This window comes from Cnephaeus nilssonii, assembly GCF_951640355.1.
Source record: "Cnephaeus nilssonii genome assembly, chromosome: 22".
NCBI lineage: Eukaryota > Metazoa > Chordata > Mammalia > Chiroptera > Vespertilionidae > Cnephaeus > Cnephaeus nilssonii.
This window is the reverse complement of record NC_137093.1, coordinates 23612306-23626785: the sequence shown is the minus strand read 5'-3', so window position 1 is coordinate 23626785 and position 14480 is coordinate 23612306. Positions and strand designations below refer to the sequence as shown.

Genomic DNA, 14480 nt, shown 5'->3' with positions numbered 1-14480 from the left:
CATGGCTGGCTTGTGACTTCCTCGGTCTTCATCATAGCAGCAGCAAGCACTGCAAAGCTCTCCACTCACATTCTCTTGGTATAAACGTCTGCACTCCTCCGGGAGGCCAGTATTACAATGATTCCCGTTTAACAAGGAAGGAAATGGAGGCTCAGAGAGGGAAAGGGACCTGCCCCAGGTCACACAGCTAGCGCGTGGAGAACTGAACCCAGTCTGGCTCCAGAGCTGCACTCCCAAACAGATCTGTGTGCACAAACTCTGTTCCTTCACACACCAGCCTCGTGATTTTTTTTTTTTGCACTCTCTACCACCTGCTTTATTATTTACTTAATATTTTTGTTTAAACAGACGTACTATGTTGCGCTTAAATGCATTGATTTGTAAATGAGCCTTTATGACGCCACGGGAAGTGGAAAATCGGCATCATATGCCATAGATAGAAAGCAATTTTATAAATAAAGACAACTCAAACAAGGCCAAGTATAGCATTCTCAGCAGACACCACGGCCTGCAGGAGGCTGGGAACCTGCGATCCGCTCATGGACAAGGTGGGTGACAAGTATCAGAGGTGGCACCAAACTGAGATTTTTCTCCCTGGTTTTATCGAAGAAGACCGAAAAGAGCATTATTTTCTTGTACCTGCTTCTTCAGTGTTACTCGGTCCTTGGGTCCAAATTCCACCGACTGCAAATGCTACAGGCCTGGCTTTTTGGGACTGGGCACCAGGCAATATCGACTCCCGTATCGTCAGTTATCACTGATTGATCTTATTAACCTTTAATCCATGCAGGCAGCCTGGGGAGGTGTTGCCATGGTTATCTTCCTGGAGGAGGGGATGTGTGAAGGAGGCCTTGCAGGATGGAGCAGGAGCTTGCTTCATGGAGAAGGGGGAAGGGGGCGGGGGAGGACATTCCAGGCAGAGCAAACAGCTGGGTCCCGGCTAATGATTAAAAGGATGCCTTTTCCTCAAGACAGGTGACCGCCACCTGCCAGAAACGATGGGGATGAAGCTGTAATGTCTACAGTGTGAGTGGGACACCCTGTGCGGTCGGCGCTCAGCTTGCACAACGGCGCTTGGCACCCCAGTGGCACCGAGAGCAAAAGGCGTGGAGGTTGGAGCGCTTGGGGCGGAGCCGGGCGAAGCTTATTGAAACAGGAAGCCGTAGCTCGGTGGTTGTGCGTCTGTCCAGCGCTGCAAGATGAAGTCCTGACTTCTTCCCACAGCCCACAAAGTCCTGCAGCACCAACCCCTGCAGCCTCCAGCCCCTGCACACTCCTCCGACCTCCTCTCCCCCATCCCCCCACGTCCTGACCACTCTTCCATTTATGCAAAACCCCAAGAAGGACCTTTGCCCCTGTGGGTCCCTGTGCCTGGCATACTCTTCCATTGAACCCTCATCTATGGTTCAGGCCTCGGTGTAACGACACAGTATAAACACCCCTGACCCTCCCTTCCTGGACCAGGTTCATACCCCCTGTTCCCAACTCCCCAGTGCTTATCGGAGGGTCAGCTTCCCCCACCTGGACACAGGGCCTCCAGTCCTCCTGTTACCTGCTGACTCCCAGTGCCCAGGAAATGCCTTATTCAAGACCTCTTGACGTCTATTTCTCCACCCACCAAGGGACATGATAAAACACCCATGCAGTTAGTCATACAAGACCTCTACTATGTGCACAATCATCACTATATAATACTAGAGGCCCAGTGCATGATTGAATCATGCACGTGTAGGGTCCCCTACACGCTTTCGCTTTTTGCGGTGGAGCTGGGTGCCTGTCCGCTGGTGCCAGAGCAGACAGGCACCCAGCTCCCCCACTTTTGATGGTCCGCGGCCGCTGAGGGGGGCTACCCTGCTGTTGAGAGACGCAGGGGGCGGGACTCCCGCCCCCTGCGCCTCTCAACGGCCACTGAGGGGGGCTGCCGCAGACACCTGGCTACCCTGCCGTTGAGAGGCGCAGCTGGGTGTCCGCGGCAGCCCCCCTCAGCGGCCGCGGATCTGGCCGTTGAGAGGCGCAGGGGGCGGGACTCCCGCCCCCTGCGCCTCTCAACAGCATGGTAGCCCCCCTCAGTGGCAGCGGATCCGTGCCTCTCAATGGCCGGATAGGCCACCCCGAGTCCCGCCCCCCAGCCTCCCGCCGCCCAATTGTGGGTGTAGCGGAGTGATGGTAATTTACATCTTACTCTATTATTAGATAGGATTGTTCTATCAATTGGAGACAGTAACAGCCGGCTCCATGAAGGCAGGGGTTCCGTTTTGTCGGGTCCAGCACTGTCTGCACAGCAGGCACTATTTAATGTCCTGTTCCTTGTAGGACGTTCAGCAGCATCCCAAGGCCTCTATCCACTAGATGCCAGTATGACAACCTCCCTCCCAATAATGACAACCAAAAATGTCTTCCGACATTGCCCAGTGTCCCCGGGGAGGAGGGGAGAAGGGCAAAATCGCCCCCTCCTTGAGAGCCACGGGTATATTTGAACATGGATGAATATTTCCGCCCTCTTTTTTCTTTGTTTTGTACTAACAGTAGCGTAAATGCACCCTGCTCGGGGTCTAGTCCACTTTTCTTTTTACACCCCTTCTTGGCGATCATTGCACTCGCTGCTTACAGGCAGAAGGGAACTTCTCTAAAACGGAGCTGCAAAAAAATAAAATAAAATAAAATAAATAAATAAATAAAAAAAATAAAACGGAGCTGCCTTAGGAGGGAAAGTGATGAGCACTGGTTCTGGGGTAAACTAGCTTCAGACCAGGGCTTCCGGGGTGTGTGTGTGTGTCTGGGTGGGGGGGCGGGTATCAGCTCCCGGGGCCACGCCTCCCGACCGCGTGGTCCGGAGGCAGGCCGGCGGGGGCGGGGAGAGAAGCGATGGGCGGGGCCTCCCTGGTCCCGCCCCCCGCGCAACGTCACGGCGCCGCGGCCCCGCCCCCCGCGCGGGTGTCTCCCTCCCTCCCCGGCCGGGGCGGCTGGCGAGCCGGGAGTCGCTCGCTGGTCGCGCGGGCCGTTTCGCAGCGCCTCCGCACGGTAGGTGGCCCTGGGGTGGCGCGGGGGGCCTGGGCGGCCGCCTCCGGCCAGGGATGGTCTGCAGGTCGGCTCCGGGGAGCCTTCGGCCCTCGCGGTTTCCTCCCGGGCCCGGCGACGCTGCCCGGGTTCCGGGGCTCAGAGCAGCCCGGGAGGCAGCGCGGGCGGGCGGGCGAGCGGTTGGAGGATCCCCACCCGTCGGGCGTTCCGAGCGCTGTCCGCGTGGTTACGGCAGGGACCCGGCCCCATTCCCGCGCTTCCCGCTTCGGACTCTGCACCCGGGAGGCTCTCCGCGTGTGTGAGAGTGTGTGTGTGTGTGTGTGTGTGTGTGTGTGTGTGTGTGTGTGAGTGTGTCTGTGTGAGTGTGTGTGTGGCGGGGGCGAGGAGTTGGGGGGACGCGGCGTGTCACTGCCACCCGAGTCCCCGACCCCTCCCCGGCGCGCGGGGACCCCCAGGCGGGCTCCGGGACGGGCGGGGGGCGCGTGGAAGTTTGCTTGCAGCCGCCGTGGAGTTAGTTACCAGGCGAATCAAAAGTGGAGGCACTGGGAGGCGGAAATCGCAGGCTGGGGAGGGGTGCGCCGCGAGCACCGGGTAGGGGAAGCCCTCCTGAACTTGGGGGTCACACGGGAGGAGGGGGCGAAATTTGGCTGGAGGATCCCACCGCCCGGCAACCTCTCCCCCCTCTCAGTGTGAGCTGGACGGAAGAAGCCTCATAAAGCTTGGGACTAGAAGTGGTAGCAAGAGCCAGGGGGCATGGGCGCCCCTGACCTGGCAGACTCATCTTTAAAAATGTTTTTGGGTCAGTCAAAACATATTGATTGAGCATCTGCCACGTGCTGGCACTCTTCAATGCACTTGGGATACACATCAATGAAAAAGCAGGAAGACAAAGCTACCTGTCCCAGTGTAGTGTATAGCCTGACAGGTAGAAACATACAATAAACATACCTTGGCAGGTGTGGTGGGGCACCATGCAGCCAGCTACAGGCATCAGGAAGCATGTAGTATGTTACTTGAAAGTGTGTGCTTGGCCAGGGGTGGGCTTCTGTGAAGTGGGCTAACCCCTGTGAGCTGAGCTCCAGCCCTGTGCATGTGCCAGTGTAGACACGTGGCTAAGAGAGCCCCCTCCTGCCCCCCACACACCCCTCACAAAGCCGGTTCACCTCCTCTAACCTTATTGGAGCTGGAGATGAACCCACAAAGGAATTAGACGTAAAACCACATGGAGACGTAAGACTGCTTAAAGAGCAACCTCTAAACCCCGCAGGCACCCTCCTCCATGCCTCAGCTCCGATGGAGGGGTGGCTGTGAGCGCATGAATAAGCATACATTTTAGCTCGGCTTGGACTGAGGGGAACAAACTTGAGAGGCCCAGTGGTGAAGTGTGCGGGTTAGAAAAATTACCGTTTCTCTGGTGCCCCAGCAACTAAGGGTGCTGGGTGCTGCCGGTACTTTATCGGGCATCGCCACAGCCAAGGTGTACGCTAAAATAGGTAACAACCAGGAAGGCGGAGACAGCCTGTCTGAACTGGCTGCAGCTCTGGAACTGCCTGCAGGCTCCTGCTGGGTGGACAGGGCCCTCGGGCCGCTGATTCTGTGACTGAGCATTACTGTGAGGAGGTCAACCTCGGGGTTCCACTCAAAGGGGAGGAAGGGGGAGAACCCTTTGACTCAGCAATCCTTACAAAGCACTGGGCCTGTCACCTCGCCCCTTCCCCTCTTACAGATGGGGAAACTGAGGCTCGGAGAGGTCCCGCGTCCATGCCCCTAGGTCCCCCCAGCGAGGGCTCAAACTCCCCCTCAGACCTCCTGACTTCAGGTCGTACAGGGCTGGCGATTTTGGGGTAGCATCCCCTCCTGGGGGCGTTCTGGGGCACTCCCCAGGCTTTGGGGGGTGCTTCCTGTTTTGAACCCCCACAGAGATAGATCGCTGGGCCTTTACCTCCCCAACCTCCGTGCAGGTCTGTCTCCCACACGGGGCTGCGGACACCTCTTGCGCAACCCATCTCATAGCCCCCCCCGTTCCAGCGGGGTTGCCTGGTGCCTGGGCCAAGCGTGTGGATTTGGCCAGACTTGGGAATGAATGGCTCGCTCTGGTTAAGTTGTGACGTGGCCTGGGCCAGTCATTCTTCCTCACCCAGCCTCAGTTTCCATGACTGTAATACTGGCTTCCTATAGTAACCATTTCACCCCATCAAGTCCCCAGTGAGCTGTTATTTACTTAATAGACATGTTTACATCACTTTGTCTTTTTCTTAAACCTCATGTAATTTGTCTCATAGCAGCTTTATTGAGATTTAATTCATAGACCATACAATTCACCCGTTTGAACTATTCAATCCAGTGGCTTTTGGGATAGTCAGAGCTGTGCAACCATCTAACTCTAGAACAAATCATCTAATTCTAGAACATTCCTTCTACTTCTAGAACCTTCCCTCTAATTCTAGGACATTTCCATCTGAATCTAGAACATTTTCACCACTCAAAACCGTGGAGCCCTCAGCGGTCACTTCTCAATCCCTCCTTCCCCAGCCCCTGGCCGCCACACATCTACTTTCTGTCTATGTATTCGCCTGTGCTGGACATGCCATGTAAATGGAATCATGCATTGTGTAGCCTTCGGTAACTGGTTCATCCATGTAGCATCAGTACTTCCCTTTCTTTTAGTATTTCATTACTTTTTATAGCTGAATGATATTCCATTGTGTGGTTATACCACATTTTACGTATCATGTATCAGTTGATGGACAGTTGGGTTAATTCCCCTTTTGGGCTATTACGAATAATGCTGCTATGAACGTTCATGTATAAGCCTCTGTAAGGACGTATGTTTTCAATTCTCCAGGGCATATCCGTGGGAGTGGAATTGCTGGGTCACGTGGTCATTCTTTGTTTGACCTTTGGAGGAACCGCCAGACTGTTTTCCAGAGCAGCTGCGCCCTCTTCCATTCCCACCAGCAGCAGACGAGGGTTCCGATGATCGTGTATAAATTGACGTCTTCTCTTCAGCAGTTCTGATCTTTGAAATAACTAGCTTTGATGTGCTAGGTATAAATTATTTCCTAACATGCATGAAATTAAGCGTCTCATTAGCAGACTAAGGAGTGGCCTGCAGGTCACCAGCAACATCTCTGGGACCATCAGGGAAGCAGGTCAATCCTTAGCCCGAGGTGTGTGTGCGCTTTGCTCTTCGTGTAACATACGTGCTGAGGGCATTCGACCAGGCCCTGCACGGGACAAGGGGACAAGAGGAGGCAGCGAGGAGCCAGGGGCTCCCCGCACCCGCCCTGCACGGGACCTGGGAGAGCTTGCTAGGAACCTGTGGGCGGGGTGAAGGAAAGGTGTAAACTGCTCAGACCCTCATAATCCAGGCCCGCGGGAGTGGGGTCCCCCTGACAGCTGAGGGTCCATAGAGGCCAGGGAGACGCTTGGGTTTCCTAGAGGCCTGTCCCTTGGCCTCGAAAGGGAACCTGGTCCTGCCCGTGTCCCACCCTGGCCCCCCAAGCTCACTGAGCAGGTGAACTGCCCTGGTGGCCACGTGAGTGGCCTTCGTGAGACACCTGAGACCAGGCCTCTGGCGGCTCTGCTTTTATTCATTTGTGCATCCTTTCCCGTCCTTGCACCTTTTAGATCCCGAATTCCTGCGCACGAAGAAGGCAGCCTGGGAAATGGGAACAGGGTTGGGAGGCGAGGCAGGGGGCTGCCCCTCTCTGCACCTCAGTGTGCCCTGCCGGGGAATGGGCGTGGACTCAGCCAGGACCGATGCAGTAGCACCTCGAGGTCAGTAAGGCTGTCCTAGGGCGTTGTCTCTGTGACTTTATGGACCGATTGGTAGGAAGAGTGGCGGGTCGCATGTGGTCGGTATTGGTGATCTGAAAGCCCGAGAGTGGCCTGGTGGCCGGGATTGGCCATGTGGCCTCGTGGAAGCTTGTCTGGGTAGCCCCAGCTCCCGGTCTCCCTGTCTCCCGCTCTCCACCTCTTCCTACCGCCTGCAAGGCCCCTGGCTCTCTGTGAACACATCCGCCCTGTCTGAGGCCATTCCAGAGAAGGTTCTGGAATACCCGCCTCCTGACATGCCCCTTCTCGGGTATCCTCCACCCCGGGCTGTGGCCTAGAGCTGGGCCAAGCCCCACAAATTGCAGGGCAGCACCGTAGAGGGTAGTGCCCATGCGCCCGGGGGAGCGTCTGGGGCTGTCGCCTGGGGAGGAGCTTCATGTTATCCTGTGTGCTCAGATGGCAGGCAGCAAGGGAGGGCATCCAGCCCCTGCCAAGTGAGTTCTTGAATCAGCCAGACTTTTGACCCAGACTGCTGCGGCCAGAAGGCAGGCTCGGTGGTAGCGCGCTCCGAGGCGTGGGTCTGCATCAGGATCCTGCTGCTCTGCTTAGGGTTGGTGTGCCTGGGGCCACTGGCCGCCTTCCCTACGCCTACGCTCAGTTTTCTTATCTGCAGCACAGGCGCCAATAGGACCAGCTCCTGGCTTGTTGGACAGGAGGGGATGCGGGTGAGCACCCACCTGCCACCAGGCACAATGTGGGGCCCCGTTCAGACAGGCTGCTTGGACTCCTGAGCGTGCCGTCCCTTGTGAGCCAGCTGTCAAAGGCAGTAATTAAAAATGCATTTTATGTATTTTAACCCTTTGCACCCGCTTGCTTTTTTCTCGATTCCTTTATTCTAATGCTAACCGTGTCGAGTCACACTCGACATCCGAGTGCAAAAGGTTAACTCATTCAGTTCTCCCAGCAGCCCTGTGAGATGAACACGCTGAGGCACAGAGAGGTGAAGTAATTTTCACCAAGTCACCCAGCTAGGAAGTGGGAGAGACAGGACTTAAATCCAGAGTCTATGTTCTTAATTACCATCTTACCCCCTGTCGATACCCTTTCTTAATGCCCAACGCATAGAAAACACTCCGGAAATGTCAGTTATCCTGTTCCTATATAATAAAAGGCCATTGACCATAATGTCGTAACGACCAGAACGACTGATCTACCAGTCACTATGAGGTGCATTGACCACCTCTCGGTCCCTCCCCCCCAGCCCACAGGCTCCAATCGCTGGATGGCAAACAGGGAACCACGGGGAACCGGGGTGGGTGGTGGCGGGGCAGGACTCGGGACTGGAGAGCAGGCAGAAGATGGCCCTGATCGCAGGCTAGGCCTAGGCACCCTACCTGCGCACGATTTTGTGCGCTGGGCCTCTAGTTATTACATAATTATTATTACATGTTATGTTACAAAATTGTTGTATATTAATAATAAATGCTCATCCCGGTCCCTTTGTCCTCACCCTTTCCTGGGCGGACAGAACAAGCAGACCTTGGCTTTGAGTGTAGATTCCTATCCCCCGCTTCCCCTTACTCCCTCGCGCTTCCCACACGCATGAGCAGTTGGGCGTGGGTAAGAGCTTGCAGGCACCTAAGTCCCAGCTCCTTCCACATCACTGTGTGGCATTGGGCAAGCAGCTTCCCCTCTTTGAGACTCAGTTTCCCCCACTGTGAAATGGGTGTGTTGGGCTGTAACAGAAGCTGCCAGTCGATGGCTTCAACCCACAGGGTGGCTTTTACTTGGCACCCAGGGCGTTTTATTTTCAATGGAGCCAACAGAAAAATATTTGTAGAGAATAATTCCAATTTCTCACTTCTCTTGGAAACTCGGGAGCTTGGGCCAAACTGGGGTGGCCTGAGGCTGCCGCTCAGATGGCCCAGGCTCTCCTGGTCCCCAGTCCCCCTCCTCGCCCCCTCGTCCCACGGGTGCCCTGCCTGAGCCTCAGGGCCCTCTGGCCCAGCGCAGTCTTCAGGGCTCTGAGGACACCAAGGCCCTGCCGGTGTCACGTGGACAAGTCCTTCCATTGCTTTCGAACAGCGTTTTTGCAGCCAGCTCGGCTTCTAGGACATCAGGGCTCTCTGGCCTCCTGCTGCCTTTCCTGCCACTCAGAACCCTCCGGGCTTTTAACACCCAGGAAGCTGTCCCCATTCCACACCTCCCGATGAGGAGGCCCTGTCTCTGGCCCCCGGGTCCCTCCTTAATGGCTTCAGGCCCCAACTAACCCGCAGTGAGACAGTGAGATGGCCTGAGATACCGGGGCAGCCTCAGTCCCTCCCTGTGAGTACTGGCCAGTGCGCCTGCATCCCAGCACATCCCACAGCTGCCGGGAGCCGGCCTCCCCTGACTGGGTACCAGGGAGGCCACCCCCTTCCCGGAAACTGAAGCTCAGATGCACTTTCTCGGGGTCACACGGGCCTGGTGGCACAGCACAGGATTTAAACCCAGGTCCACCCAGCCCCGGAGGCTACCCCGGAGTCACCCATCCATCCATCACGGCACGGACTGCCACTGAGTGCCCCCTCCACTGGCATCTGCAGTCACTGTGTGTCCCCAGCGCCTGGCACCGGGCCTGGTTCATACCAGGCCCTTGGTACCTATGTGCTGAATAGGGACCCGTGGGTTACGGGATATTAGAGGCCACCAGGTCTCCGTTGTCCTGGGGTGTCCCTTCTGGTGGTGGCCTCCGATGAGCAGAAGAGTGACCCACATCTCTGACCTGAGGTGCTGAGCTGGGAAGGTGGGGACAGCACCTCTTCTTTGAAAATACTGAATCCATTTAGCACAGCTGTTAAGTGAGAGATACGAGGGTTCTGGATGGGGCCAACGTCAGCAGGTGGGACTTTGGGGAGCCCAGTGACAGGACGTGGGAGGCTTGAAGGGGGTCAGTCCAGCAGTGACCTTGCACTTGGTGTTCTGCTCCTCCCCTGAAGCTTCCGGAGCCTTGACTGAGGGGCTGGGGATGACTGTCAGCTGTGGTGGGTGAGGCGTGGGTGCTGCCTGGAGCTGAGGTCCTGCTCCCAGCTGCTCCTGCTCCCTGGGTCCGTCTTGGTCTGTTTTTGTCTTTCTCTGTCTCCTTCCCATCCTCGTCTCCCTGTTTATGCCTCGCCCCCTATCCCGGCCTCTTTGTTTCTGTCTCCCCCATCTCTGTCCATGGCTGGAAGGCCCTCTCCATCTCTGCGTCCTCTTCCTCGCCCCCTGCTGCACTAGTCCCCCCCTCCCCCCCCCCCCCCCCCCCCGCCCCTTGCACAGGCCCGCAAGCACAGCTCTCAGCCTGTCTCTTATGAAAAGCGTCCCACTTCCTTTGGCTGTGAGTGACATCCTGCCTCCGAGCCCTCAGAGCCCTTGCAGAGCCTGCTGGCGTGGGAGAGGTGGTGCAGCCACTTCCCTGTCCTGTGGAGGCCCCTGGGAGATCTGGAGCGTCTGAATCGCACCCCAACCGCCCACGGGCCCCTCGCCACGCCCACGCCACGCCCCACCGGCCCCGGGGCTGTGGGGGCGGAAGAGGAAGCCCGGGCTGGTAGCTAGAGGGCTGGATACCACACTGGGTTTGATTGGGTTTGGGGCGCTCCGCAGGGCTCATCACTTGGGGTGGGGAGTTGATTACCCTGCCTCTGGGGCACCTGCCTGTTGTAGGCTCCGCCCACAGGTCATTTCCTTAGCGCCCCACCCCCCACCCCTCTGGCCCCAAGCTCCTTTCATTGACCCTCAGGAGCAAACCGCAGGCCAGCAGTGCCCATAGGTTGGCTAAGCGTCTTGGGGAGAAGAGCAGATTACAAATTTAGTCCAGCCTCTTTTCACAGATGGGGAAAGAGGTCTAGAGAGTGAGTGGGGTGACTTGCTCAGATCAAGCACGTAGCTTTGAAGTACAGACGGGTGTGGGTCCCCATCCCCTGCAAGCAGTGCAGGGAGAGTGTAGCTGGTGCATGCTTTGAGGGCCCCCTGTGGGTGTCGTGTGAAAACCCCCTCTTAGGAAGGGAGATTTGGGTTTGAGGCTGGCTTGCCCTCCCGTACCTGCTGGGGGACTCGGACAAGCTCTCCCTCCCCTGAGGGCCTGGGGGTCTCTGTAGCCCCACCGTTTCCCCTGTGCTTGCTCTCAGCAGGCCTGTGGCTGCCCCAGCTTTGGGACCCTCAGCCCGCGCTGGTGGTATGATCAGGTCCAAGTGCAAAGGCCTGCGAACCAGGAGCACCCGTGTCCAAGCTCAGGAGAAGACGGAGGTCCCAGCTCGAGCAGAGAGCAAAGTGGCCCTTCGCCCACCCTTTTGCTGTTCAGGGGCTCCACCAATTCATGGCGCCCGCCCACCCTGCCGAGGGTGATCTTTCCTCAGTCCCCTCCAGAAACACCACACAAGCACTCCCAGGAATCACGTTTGCCCAGCTCTCCGGGCATCCCTTGGCCCAGTCCAGTCACCCCACACAGTTAACCGTCAGGAAGGCACATAAATGACAGTGTCGTTGTTCGGGAGGACCTGCGAGGAGGAGATGGGCCTCATGAAGCGCTCCATGCACAGTCTTGCAAATTCGAGGCCCTCAGCAGGTGGTAGCTACTGATGTTCCTACTCTTATTATTAATATGACCGTGATTACTGGAGTGAGCAGGCGAAAGGGAAGGGCGGTGTTTAGGAAGAATGAAGAATGTCAGTATCAGTACAGGGACAGGAAGGCTTGGATGTCCACGTCAGGATAATCTTGGCCAGTGATTACTGATGTCCTAGTGTGTGTGTGTGTGTGGGGGGTGTCCTTGAACTCCTGAGCCTCAGTTTCCACATCTGTGGAATGGGCGAACAACGTAATCCAGCCAGGTTTATCTTGTTCTGCTCGGCTGTGGGCCTCTAGGTATAAACCATCTCACTCTCCAGGGAGGGCCTCCCGCAGCATGTTGCTCCCTGACCTTGCTCCTGGCCTTGTCCAGGCAAGTGTGCAGATGGAGGTACTCTCCCCCAAGGCCCCAGGCTCCTCCGGAGTCCCTAACCATCTTCCGTAGGAGAAGGCCATTCACGCTCCGAATCAGACCCAGAGGGCAGTGAACCTTAGAAACCTCCCTTCCTCAGGGGTTTGTGCCTTTGTTTTTGTTGTTGTTATTGTTTTCATTGCTTTTGTTCTGAGCAGCTCTTTGAAGCCTTTGAAATTCTTCCCCGCTGTCCGTCCCAGGAGCAGGGGAGAGGGAAGAGGGTCTCCCAGGCCTGGGCTGTGCTTTTCCAAGAGGGAGGCCGAGGGGCATGTCTGCCCTGGGAAACTGGGTTCCCTGCTATGTGCGGCCTCAGAACCGGGCCTGCAAATCGTGCCCTTAAAACCCCCACCCGGCCCTGCCCCGTGTGGCTCAGCTGCTCGAGCATCATCCCATGTACCGAGAGGTCGTCGGTTCGATTCCTGGTCAGGTCCATGCCAGGTTGCAGGTGTGATCCCCAGTGGGGTGTGCAGGAGGCAGCCAATCCATGTTTCTCTCTCATGGATCTCTCCCCCCGTCCCCGTCCCCCCCCATCCCTTCCTCTGTCTCTCAAAAAATCAATAAAAAGCATTTTTTTTTAAATATCTTTTAAAAACCCATGCAAATCCCACCCCCACCCACCACTCATGCCCCAAAGCCCACCGGGATGTAAGCTTTTGCTTCTTGGCTGAAGGACAACAAATGGTTCCCACCAGCTTATCTGGGAACATCGCACGGGGACGTTACATCCGGCCAGTGCTTGCTGCTTGCTTGCTTTGTTCCTGGTCAAGCTTCCCCACCTTTTGGCCACCAGCCATTTCAGAACCTCCACAACCAAGTGGACGCTAATGCAGTTTTAAAACCCATCAACAGGGCAGGGCAAGGGGGAAGTCAGCCACGAACTCTCTCAGCAAAAAGCATCGCCACGACCTCCGACCTCAGGGCGAGTATGTTCTCCAGTCGCTCCAGCGTGGGAGACTCCAGTTCATAACCGGGGGACAGGAGCGAGAGGGGTTAGCTGGCTCCAGCCCGCATCCTAAGCCTTTGGAAATCAATTTGTCAAAACATTTGTTTATTTTTAAAATCACATGGGGCCTGGAGAAGACCACCTGAGTGGAGAGGGTGCAGAGGTCGACAGGGCCTGTGGCGTGTCTGCATCCGCTGGCGGTGAGGGGTAGCAGCCTCCCAGCTGTACCATTCCGCGTTCCCACCAGCAGCGCACAGGGTTCTAATTTCTCCACATCCCCTCCAGCTCTTGTTTTCTGTCTTATGCCCGTAGCCTTCCTTTTTTTTAAAAAAAAAAAAAAAAGAAAAAAAATTTTTAATTGATTTCAGAGAGGAAGGGCGAGAGATAGAAACATCAATGATGGGAGAATCATCTGTCAGCTGCATCCTGCACACCCACTAATGGGGATCGAGCCCAAAACCCAGGCCTGTGCCCTGACCGGGAATCGAACCAGGTACCTCTTGGTTCCTGGGTCAGTGCTCAACCGCTGAGCCACACCGGCCAGGCGATAGTAGCCTCCCTCATGTGTGTGACTTCGTTTCTCATTATGGTTTTGATTTTCATTTCCCTGATGATTAGAGGTTGAGCATCTTTTCACCTGCATATTGGCCATTCACACATGAAACATCTTTATAGAGAATTGTCTCTTCAGGCCCTTTGCCCATGTTTTAATCAGGCTGCTTCTGTTGAGTCTTAGGGCAGCTCTGTATAGTCTGGATATTCATCCCTTATCAGATACATGATTTGCAAAGATTTCCTCCCGTTCTGTGGGTTGCCTTTTTACTCTGGGATAGTATCTTTCGATGCACAAAATGTTTTAATTTTCATGAAATCCAGTTGTCTCTTTTTCCTTTGGTCGCCTGTGCCTTTAGTGTCACCGTGGTTAGAGTGTCAGCCCGGCACCAAAGGGTTGAGGGTTCCATTCCTGGTCAAGGGCACGTACCTGGGTTGCGGGTTTGATCCCTGGCCCGGGTCTGGTTGCACACGGGAGGCAACCAATCTATGTGTCTCCTTCACATCGATGTTTCTCTCCCTCTCCCCCTCCCTTTCCCTCTCTCCTCTTCCTGTCTCCCCTCCCTCCCTCCCTTCCTCCCTTCCACTCTCAATATCCTCAGGTGAGGATTAACAAAAATAAAAAATAAAAATTAAAGGCGCCGTTGACAGGGTTTGCTGCTGGGTTGGACTGAAAGAGAGAGGACTCAGGCTTTCGGCTGCCTTTGAGGCTCTTGGCCTGCAGAACGAGCTGCCACCAACTGCAGGTGGAATGTCCGGGGGCAGGTGGGGGTGGGGCGGGGGGGAGTCCAGGAGATCGGCTCTGGATGCATGAAGTTGGAGGAACCAGCTCAGTGCCCAAGCAGAGGTGACAGGGAGACAGTTGAACCTGAGTCCGTTTTTGAGGAAAGAGGTTTGGGCGGGAGGTGACAATCCAGGAGTCACCAGCCTTCAGGAAAGCCTGGCGGGAGGGAGGGGCGAGGGCAGAGGACGGAACTCCTGCTGTCTGTGCCAGAGTGGCCTGGCCCAGCGTAAGGAAAAAGCCTGAAAACTGTCATTGGCCGAGGGGTGGTCGGGAGAGCGAGAGGAAGACAAACAGACATCACCTCCTTGGCCTCTGATCAAAAGCCGCCTCAGCCTGGCTGCACATTTACTGTATGTGGGCTTTGGGGTCTCTGTGCCAAGAACTGGGGTGTGGGTGGCACGATCAGAGGC

General features: G+C 56.2%; 1 protein-coding gene across 2 annotated transcripts in view; it reads left to right on the top strand.

The window, feature by feature from the left end:
- The first annotated feature begins 2919 nt into the window (after nucleotides 1–2919).
- The window catches only part of TPST2 (tyrosylprotein sulfotransferase 2), a 40588-nt gene continuing 29027 nt past the window's right edge, over nucleotides 2920–14480 (top strand). Inside the window, exon 1 of one of the 2 annotated variants that reach the window (XM_079763217.1) lies at nucleotides 2920–3021. The gene's annotated coding sequence lies outside the window, so the exon portion shown is untranslated. Of the gene's footprint in view, nucleotides 3022–6778; nucleotides 6799–14480 lie in introns of those variants that run through there. The other variant, XM_079763220.1, reaches the window with a different exon arrangement.